A 10,703-nucleotide genomic window follows, 5' to 3' on the forward strand; every position below is an offset into this window, starting at 1 on the left:
ATATCTAAATGTATTCATTATTTTGCAATTAATTGTTTTTAAAACCATATACGAATTTATTTATTTTGCTTTTTTTTCTTTTTTGTCTAATTAGAACCAAGCCTTTTTATGGACTGATCCAATATCTTTCGAGTAAATTGCAAGTTATTTTGTTCACTCTCAGTTTTATCTGACGCTATACTGACTTTAATATTAAGTTTTTTTAAAAAAAGAAATGGGCATAAATTTTGGATGTATTTAATGTTTGTTGTTGTTGTGTGATTTTGTTGTTCGTATTACCTCGCTTTCTTAATAATGCAGATCTCATCAATGCAATGCGGCATTTTTTTACTCCACTGAAGTATTTGCGTTGGAGGCGATATTGTCGTTCATGCACAAATTTTTTGAAAAAAACTTGAATTTTTGGGTTTTTCTATCTGTTTCTCATTTGGTAGAAAATCATGTCAAAAATGTAGATGAGCGGGGTCGGAACTTTATGTTCGAACGCACATATTACCGAGTCTCTTTGTTAACATTAAAAACTAAATTTTGAAAAATGCACAAAGAAGAGTTCACTTTTTGACTTTTTGGAAATTTTTCAACACCCTTACCAATTAATATCTGAACATTATTTCAGGCCTTCTTGACAGTTTGCCATTCGACTATATCAACAAGTAATTAAGAGTTCTGAAGCAGGGAAAAACGCCCAAGTCTGTATTTTTGATCTGCATTTGATTTTTGTACTATTTTTGGTTTGCACGTAATGTTTTTCTCAAACGCTTGCATAAAAAACTGATCTTTTTCAAGAGCAGCAGTTTCATTAGACGCTGTATATGATTGTCAGAAAATTTTGAGCATATTTTGGAGTGCTATTACATTCCACAAGTTTTTGAGGATTAGAACCTATTTCAACCTTAAATATTAGGGATAAGAGTGGACTCAAATCTCGACCATAAAAATTTGGGGATAAGAGTACACGAGACAACATTGCGGAATTCGATTTAAAGTTCATTTTTATTTCAAATTTCTTCAACTCTTATTAGAAATTTAATAGCGGATAAGAGTCGTAACATTGCCTCCGAAGTGTAAATACTGAAAGAAATGAGTGAGTTATATATGTTGACAACTGTGGAATTTGTTCGGTCGCCCAATTGGTGGGAAGCAATTTAATAAACTTTGTCGCCCAAGGAGAGGCGAAATATGTTATCAACCTTCCTCTGTTCGCTTTGCCTCACGGCAGCGGGAGATTAAAATAACGAAAACATCCAATATCCACAAACTAATGACGATTGCCCGAGAAGTGAATTTTTCCCAAGGAAGGTGAAAGGGCTAGGAGAAATGAATGAGATCATTACATGGAGCATGCGTCAAGAGGGTTTACTGCTTAATTTAACCTTGGATTTCTGTAAAAGACCAATTTGATAAACAGGACCTGTTTACAGGACCACTGTTAGTCAACTAGGCGGGGTTCTTCATTCAATTATTCCACCCTTAGTTGAATGGTCCAACTTTTTACTGTTAACAAATCGAATACGACCTAGTTAGTGGAATCATGTGAGCATAGGTTTTCATAGATCAGAGTTCAATTCTCCGTGAAGGCAAACGTTTTTACGGTCTACTTCATTCCACCCAAAATATCATCTTTTAACTCCACCCTATTGTAGAAGACGAAATACTGAGTCAAACAATCAGAGATTGAGAAGACGCTATTCTCTTTTATATAGCTCTTACACGTCTGACTTTATTCAGTCTAATAGATAGTTGCAATATGTGTTTACCATTGACTCAAGTGCTGGTATTACCACCATAAAAATTAAGTTTATCTTCAGTGTTTTATAGAGTCGGTTAGTCTGAGAGAACTAGGTAGGTCTACTTGGCGCGCACAAATAATTAGCCATAACTCTTTAAACTTTAGGGCTGTAAAAGGAGCCCAAATAGGGTCAGCCTTTTTATATTAATTTCATCTCTTAACTTCTTTTTTTTTGCAAATTAATACATCTTTATTGCACTGCTTCCGCCCTTAGAAATTGGTGAAAGGTCGATAGACAAACTGTTTCCTCTTTTTTCACGCTTAAACCAATTTTTATCAGTGGACGACTCCACTCAGGTTTTCTTGTAAGTGAAATTGATGTGACGGAGGTGGGCTACTGACCTTAGCTGACTAGATTCGACGGGATGTGAGAAGCTGGGCTCATTAAACGCCCTCACTATTGCAGACTTGCCTGACTGCGGGGCACCAACAATCGCCAAATCCAGCACGGGCGGCACCATGCTGATTGAATTGTGGGCTAAACCTTTCCTCAACTAGAGAGCCACTTTCCAAGTCAATTAGCGAGTGTTGAAAGGCTTCGAGTATTTAATCTGATTCACGTAATACCATTGAATCTGTTTCACTATTTGGAGAATAAATGATGAAATAAAAGTGTGCTGAAATGTCTGACTCAATTTTTAACAAAGCCACGCTAACTGTTAAAGCTACAGTACCACAATGACGCAAAATACAACCAATTAGCAATAAAATGTATACAAATTGTTTGTGCTTTTTCAAGGTGGTTGTGTCTTTGACATTTTTACCAAGTCAGAAAGGGTCTTTAAAAGCAAGCAACTTTTATGGCCCCGAGGGTGAAAGTAACATTTAAGGTTTCACAATTTTTTAATCACACAACTATCGCCCATTGTAATTTACAGCCCAACATTTCTTGATTAATGTCAAATCGTAAAATAGAGTTAATCGGAAAGCGTTATTTTAAAAATAGTACGTAAACATGTAACAATTAGGGTGTAATGTTACCCACTAAATCTTGGATATTAGTTTACAGTTTTTTGCTTAATGATGTAATCTAAAACGAGCCTTAAAGTTCCTCTGAAAAAGGGCAAAATGGAATTTAAAATTTTATGAAGCAAAGATTACAAGAGTGAACGCAACGTGCCCAATTTCCGATTGAAGCTGAGAAAATTGGAACAGACTCTACAAATTACATCCTATTACGGCCTGCTATTACTAAACGGGATAGACAGCAGTTAAAATGCTTATTCCATTTGCACAAACAGTACACGAACTGTACAGCAATAAATGAACCCTGAACTACTCTTAACCCCCCCCCCCCCCCCTACCCTCAGCAACCCTCTATTTTTAATCAGGGCTTTTCTCAATCAACACGTTTCACTTTGGGCTTTCCGTCTAAAGCTTCAACTCAGCATTCGTTTTCTCAGAGACAAAAGAAAATACGACACTTGAAAAACGGCAGACTTAAACTGCATGTATGTACGTATTTCAAGGCTGCATTTCATGAACATTCTGAAAGTACGATAAGGTCAGTCTGGTCGGATTTATAATTTTCACCGTAAAAGAAGTAATGGTTAAGTGACTCTGCTTGAAGTCACTGAGAACTTCTGGCGTTTATCGAGAACCGCGAAGAGGTTCGAGATATTAAGTCAGAATTTCGAAGTGACTTCTGCAGAGTGACTTAGCCATGCTTGAAACGCGAACGTTTTAAAATGACGAAAGTCAACGAAATTCTACTTCTGGCTAAGTAGCAACTTCTGCATTTTAACTTCTGGCACTGCAGACTTTCGGCATTTTAAAATGTGCACATGAGTGTTTTAACTAGAGTTGACCATCTAAGTCACTTCTTTTTTCGGACATAATAATCGATTTAAATGAGTATATTTGGTAAATAAACGCCAGTTGGTTTGTATGCTTAAAATGTTCGTCAATGAATATTCGTCCAGATATGAATCTTCAGCACCATAAACACATTATCAGACAAATATTCCATCTAAAACTAACTGACCCGCTTTGAGAAAAAAATTTCAATATTTTTGATTTTCGAAGGTTCAGAAACTATCACAAAATCAAAAGTCAGCTGCCTTAAACTAACGCAGCCGATTGAAGGTTGAATGATTAACCTCTCTTCATTGTTAACGGATATGATCAAAAGGTTGATTGGCACTTTGTTGGATCCCATCTACGTCGTCTACCTATAAAGACCTAGTCAGTCATCTTTGACGTCAATTATTCTTTCACTGAAATCAACCGAAATCGTTTTATTAGAGAATCAATGGTTTAAGAACTCAGGCACTAAAGCCGCGAGGCAGGTCAATTTAGTTAATTAGGTATATGTGGGAACAAAATCTTGGCCGACTGAGGTAATTAGTGCCCTGACACGAGGGCGCTTGCGCCCGATTGTTGGACCCGAGGCACGCGTGGGACTAAAGTTTTGTTCTAACTAATTTAGAGAACCAAAACATACGAAAGTGTTGAATTTCATTCGAAATTGAAGATAAGAGCACAAATTTTGCAAATTACTGAAAGAAAGGTTTCCTTCTTAAACATATACAGGAGTTGAAATAAACCAAAAGTCTCCGTCTCCGATAGCAAAGCAGCTGATTATTCATAGCGGTTTGATCCAAGTGTCAAAAATCAGATTTCTTAGTTTGAAACATTGAACTTACACTTAGAGAAGTGAAAGTCTAAGTTCAGTTTTTCAAACTAAGCTCTCTGCCTTGAAGTTTTAGTCACCGATGAAATCGTACCCTGGTTTCCCTAATTGTTCCGACCCAATTTAGTGGGGGAGGAACTATATACTCAAATGGTTTTTTTGTGTAGACAATTTTGGCCGATCGATATAATCATCGTAGGGAGTTATGAGTGGAATTATTGAAAAGCCCGTCCAGCGTAAAATATGGAATTGAAAATATTTTTTCAATTTTCGCTTTTTATAGGGGGTTATCGAGGTTTAAATTTTTATGGATAATAGACGTATTTCAGTTGTTTTTATTCACATTTTTGGTATTTTTGACCTATTTTTTGTCAATTTTGCTAAAATTTTAAACTTTTTCAATTTGTTAAATGTAGTGTTATTGATTTTATCTGTAAAGATAGAGGACGGTTGCTGAATTGTTCGATCCAAGTTTTTCGGCTAGAATTTACCAAATTTGCTTTTTTAGCTCTTTTTAGGCGGACAAGCGAGCTTGTTGTACACCCACTGGCTTTGGGATTCTTCTGCAAATATAATTTTGGCAATTTTTTTTGGCAAACTTAATCTCGATAATGATACAAAATGCATTTTTTTCCATTTTTTTTGACAAAATGAAAAAAATTTTGATAAAAAATTGATCTATTTTGCAACCATTTGAACAAATGAGTATTTTGTTAGACGCGCAGCAAGATTTGGGCTGATCGTGATGTTGCCATGGATAAAACTTTTTAAAAACTTTTTAGATTTTAGTGGGGCGCGACTTTTAAAAAATTTTTCCGCTATGTAAATGTTTTTTACGTAAACTTTTCTACGTAAAAAAATTCAAATCAGAGCTCTATTAATGACAGACACTAATTTTAAAAAACGAGACCCAACGAGATGATATCACGACTTCAGAGTTAATTGTTTTTGTTGCTCTGACCAATTGTTTTCGTAATGATTTTCTATGTAATTGTTGAATTTTGCTGTCGTTTGTTATCTTTTTTGTAACCAAATGACTTATTGTCCCCAGTCCAAGATCCAGTTATTGTTTAGGAGGTAAAAAATGAACCTAGACACTTCTTTCAATTGTTATTAATTGTCTGTTATGACTTAGAATATATTTGTTTTAAAGAAATATCGGTTAATTTTTTAACTTTGCCAATATTTTATCTTTTCTCTCGATTTCGGGAGCACTCTCAGTAAAAAAATAAACCAGTTTCTTGTGGGTTATAATTTAATGTACATAACGGTTTCTTGTTCAACTAATGGTCTCTTTGTTTTGATAGTACGCCTTTTTTCAATTTTTGAGCTTAATTGCATAATTTGTAAGTTCATTTTGTTTCCTTGTCGAATTATCGCATAATTGACTAATCATATTGAAAGAAAGCATAGTAGAAAAAATGCACCGCGTTGGAAAAAAGTTTTGTTCTAACTAATTTAGAGAACCAAAACATACGAAAGTGTTGAATTTCATTCGAAATTGAAGATAAGAGCACAAATTTTGCAAATTACTGAAAGAAATGTTTCCTTCTTAAACATATACAGGAGTTGAAATAAACCAAAAGTCTCCGTCTCCGATAGCAAAGCAGCTGATTATTCATAGCGGTTTGATCCAAGTGTCAAAAATCAGATTTCTTAGTTTGAAACATTGAACTTACACTTAGAGAAGTGAAAGTCTAAGTTCAGTTTTTCAAACTAAGCTCTCTGCCTTGAAGTTTTAGTCACCGATGAAATCGTACCCTGGTTTCCCTAATTGTTCCGACCCAATTTAGTGGGGGAGGAACTATATACTCAAATGGTTTTTTTGTGTAGACAATTTTGGCCGATCGATATAATCATCGTAGGGAGTTATGAGTGGAATTATTGAAAAGCCCGTCCAGCGTAAAATATGGAATTGAAAATATTTTTTCAATTTTCGCTTTTTATAGGGGGTTATCGAGGTTTAAATTTTTATGGATAATAGACGTATTTCAGTTGTTTTTATTCACATTTTTGGTATTTTTGACCTATTTTTTGTCAATTTTGCTAAAATTTTAAACTTTTTCAATTTGTTAAATGTAGTGTTATTGATTTTATCTGTAAAGATAGAGGACGGTTGCTGAATTGTTCGATCCAAGTTTTTCGGCTAGAATTTACCAAATTTGCTTTTTTAGCTCTTTTTAGGCGGACAAGCGAGCTCGTTGTACACCCACTGGCTTTGGGATTCTTCTGCAAATATAATTTTGGCAATTTTTTTTGGCAAACTTAATCTCGATAATGATACAAAATGCATTTTTTTCCATTTTTTTTGACAAAATGAAAAAAATTTTGATAAAAAATTGATCTATTTTGCAACCATTTGAACAAATGAGTATTTTGTTAGACGCGCAGCAAGATTTGGGCTGATCGTGATGTTGCCATGGATAAAACTTTTTAAAAACTTTTTAGATTTTAGTGGGGCGCGACTTTTAAAAAATTTTTCCGCTATGTAAATGTTTTTTACGTAAACTTTTCTACGTAAAAAAATTCAAATCAGAGCTCTATTAATGACAGACACTAATTTTAAAAAACGAGACCCAACGAGATGATATCACGACTTCAGAGTTAATTGTTTTTGTTGCTCTGACCAATTGTTTTCGTAATGATTTTCTATGTAATTGTTGAATTTTGCTGTCGTTTGTTATCTTTTTTGTAACCAAATGACTTATTGTCCCCAGTCCAAGATCCAGTTATTGTTTAGGAGGTAAAAAATGAACCTAGACACTTCTTTCAATTGTTATTAATTGTCTGTTATGACTTAGAATATATTTGTTTTAAAGAAATATCGGTTAATTTTTTAACTTTGCCAATATTTTATCTTTTCTCTCGATTTCGGGAGCACTCTCAGTAAAAAAATAAACCAGTTTCTTGTGGGTTATAATTTAATGTACATAACGGTTTCTTGTTCAACTAATGGTCTCTTTGTTTTGATAGTACGCCTTTTTTCAATTTTTGAGCTTAATTGCATAATTTGTAAGTTCATTTTGTTTCCTTGTCGAATTATCGCATAATTGACTAATCATATTGAAAGAAAGCATAGTAGAAAAAATGCACCGCGTTGGAAAAAAGCGCATCTGAATATGTTAATTGATTTTGTTATATAATTTATGCTTTTTGGGCTTCGACATAGTTATCTCGCAAAATTTTATGATTTTTTTTGCCTATGTTTGTCTTTCGTTTTGTTGTTATACGCCATATACCTAATGACGATAGATCTCAATTGCTTCCCCAGGACGTATAACTCAACCTAGTTAAAGATTTCAGTTTTCAGCTGTTTGTTTTAAGGTCTTTAAAATTAAAATTAAAAAAAAAATTCATTATTATATTGTTTGCTTTCATTTTTGTAACCCTGTCACTCAATCTCACTAAATAGAAGTCTTATTTACTTTTGTTGATTCAAACATTTTGTTTGCGCTTGATTGTACGTTGTGGCTGACTGCTTCGATAATTTCGTAAAAAAGTTTTTCTTCGTAAATTAATTTCGTAAAAATTAATTTCGTAAAAAGTTAATTTAGTAAAAAGTTAGTAGTAATAGGGTGAGCAAGTCTCCCCGGGGTGTAGACCCCAAGTATTAAGATGAGGTATAGGAGTTATTTTTGAGAGAGGGTCTACACTAATGTATTAAGATAAGGTATAGGCGGCGTACATGTATTAAGATAGGTTGTAGCGGGCGCCAAGTATTAAGATTAGTTATAGCGGGCGCCACGTATTAAGAATAGTTACAGCGGCCGCCACGAATTAAGATTAGGAATATCCTCCGCAATGTATTAAGATTAGGAATAGCCGCCGCAACGTATTAAGATTAGGAATAGCCGCCGCAACGTATTAAGATTAGGAATAGCCGCCGCAACGTATTAAGATTAGGAATAGCCGCCGCAACGTATTAATATTAATTATAGGGACAGGGTATTAGTAGTAAGGTAGGAGCAGACCAAGGTAATTTTCCGGAGCCACTTGTCACGTGATTTTAGAGGTCATTTAGGGATTAATGCAGCGCGCAGAGGAATTGTACAGGCGGGTAATTGTACAGTCAGCGCGTAGGGAATTGTACAGTCAGCGCGCAGGGAATTGTACAGGCAGCGCGCAATAACGGATAATTCCTCTCGCAGTAAATTTCACAATTTTTTTTGGGATTAACCACCGCAATGTATTAAAACTAGGTATAGCAGCCGCAATGTATTAAGATTAGGTATAGCCGCCGCAATGTATTAAGATAAGGTATAGCCGCCGCAATGTATTAAGATTAGGTATAGCCGCCGCAATGTATTAAGATTAGGTATAGCCGCCGCAATGTATTAAGATTAAGTATAGCCGCCGCAATGTATTAAGATTAGGTATACCCGCCTCAATGTATTAAGATTAGGTATAGCAGCCGCAATATATTAAGATTAGGTATAGCCGCCGCAATGTATTAAGATTAGGTATAGCCGCCGCAATGTACTAAGATTAGGTATAGCCGCCGCAATGTATTAAGATTAGGTATAGCCGCCACAATGTATTAAGATTAGGTATAGCCACCGCAATGTATTAAGATTAGGTATAGCCGCCGCAATGTATTAAGATTAAGTATAACCGCCGCAATGTAATAAGATTAGGTATAGCCGCCGCAATGTATTAAGATTAGGTATAGCCGCCGCAATGTACTAAGATTAGGTATAGCCGCCGCAATGTATTAAGATTAGGTATAGCCGCCACAATGTATTAAGATTAGGTATAGCCGCCGCAATGTATTAAGATTAGGTATAGCCGCCGCAATGTATTAAGATTAGGTATAGCTGACCCTAAATAGCAAGATGGCGCAGTGGTAGCGTGCTGGGCTCATAACTCAGAGGTCGGTAGATCGAAACTACCTCTTGCTAATCTGGCACTATCACACTACTAGTGGGATTTTACGCGCTCATAACTTGAGAAAATGTTAAATAAAAGAAAAAATTGAATTAAAAAGTACAAAATAACAGACACAGTAAAAATTAAGTACATGCAAATACAAAATTAATCAAACATTTACATGATGACAGTACAAAAGAAAAGAGTATTAAAGTACATTTAGCCGAGTAGTTAATAAAGTCGACAACAAAAATTTGAGTAACTAACGAAGAATTAAGGAATTTAGAAAAAAATTACTGTCGACTTTATTTCACTTCAACTTATTTTACATTAAATTTATCTAATTCACATATAATTTCTTTTAAAGTTTAAAACATGAACATCATGAACATTGTTCAGTTTTGTTTGAAAAATATAAAAAGTTGAAATGCTGCAAATATTGTGTAAAAGCCACACAAATTATCAGTTTTCTGAACTGGCTGTTGCACCATTTTCTGATACTTTTTATTCAAAAGTTTGTATTTTGTGATTGGACGGGCCAAAGAATCAGCATAGTAATAAGTTCGATTGAGTCGAGCAATCATTATCCAATGCTCTCCAGCTTCACTGCTCGGAGAAGTGTTGATGATAGCAAAGCTGAATGTGGTTAGTCTTGGAACACAATCTGCTGGAAAGGATCCAATATAGCGGTATTTGAGTTCTGGGATTCGTTCAATAATCTGTCTCAGTGAAGTGTTATCCATGACAAACAATTTTTCTCTGCTTTATTTCGCAAGTACAATTAAAACACGGATTTCTAACTGTACAGTCAAGCTGAAAAGACTCATTCTCTTCAAAAAAGCAACAATCATTGGACTTTTTACCTTGCTCTAAGAAAACTTTGCTTGATTTTTTACGAAATTATAGAATAACTTTAGTAGTAATAGGGTGAGCATGTCTCCCGGGGGGTGTAGACCCCATGTATTAAGATAGGGTGTAGGGTTTATTTTTGAGAGTGGGTCTACACTAATGTATTAAGATAAGGTATAGGCGGCGTACATGTATTAAGATAGGTTGTAGCGGGCGCCAAGTATTAAGATTAGTTATAGCGGGCGCCACGTATTAAGAATAGTTATAGCGGCCGCCACAAATTAAGATTAGGAATATCCTCCGCAATGTATTAAGATTAGGAATAGCCGCCGCAACGTATTAAGATTAACTACAGGGACAAGGTATTAGTAGTAGGGTAGGAGCAGACCAGGGTGATTTTCCGGAGCCACTTGTCACGTGATTTTAGAGGTCATTTAGGGATTAATGCAGCGCGCAGGGGAATTGTACAGGCGGGTAATTGTACAGTCAGTGCGTAGGGAATTGTACAGTCAGCGCGCAGGGAATTGTACAGGCAGCGCGCAATAACGGATAATTCCCCTCGCAGTA

At 35.3% G+C, this 10,703-nt stretch overlaps 1 non-coding gene across 1 annotated transcript; it reads left to right on the forward strand.

Moving 5' to 3' along the window:
- Positions 1 to 9,247: 9,247 nt before the first annotated feature.
- Trnam-cau (transfer RNA methionine (anticodon CAU)) lies at positions 9,248 to 9,319 on the forward strand. The gene has a single exon. It is a non-coding gene; the product is annotated as a tRNA-Met (tRNA).
- The last annotated feature ends 1,384 nt before the right edge of the window (positions 9,320 to 10,703 follow it).

The sequence above is a fragment of the Convolutriloba macropyga genome, chromosome 7, assembly GCF_964194025.1.
Source record: "Convolutriloba macropyga chromosome 7, txConMacr16.3, whole genome shotgun sequence".
NCBI classification, from domain to species: domain Eukaryota; kingdom Metazoa; phylum Xenacoelomorpha; order Acoela; family Convolutidae; genus Convolutriloba; species Convolutriloba macropyga.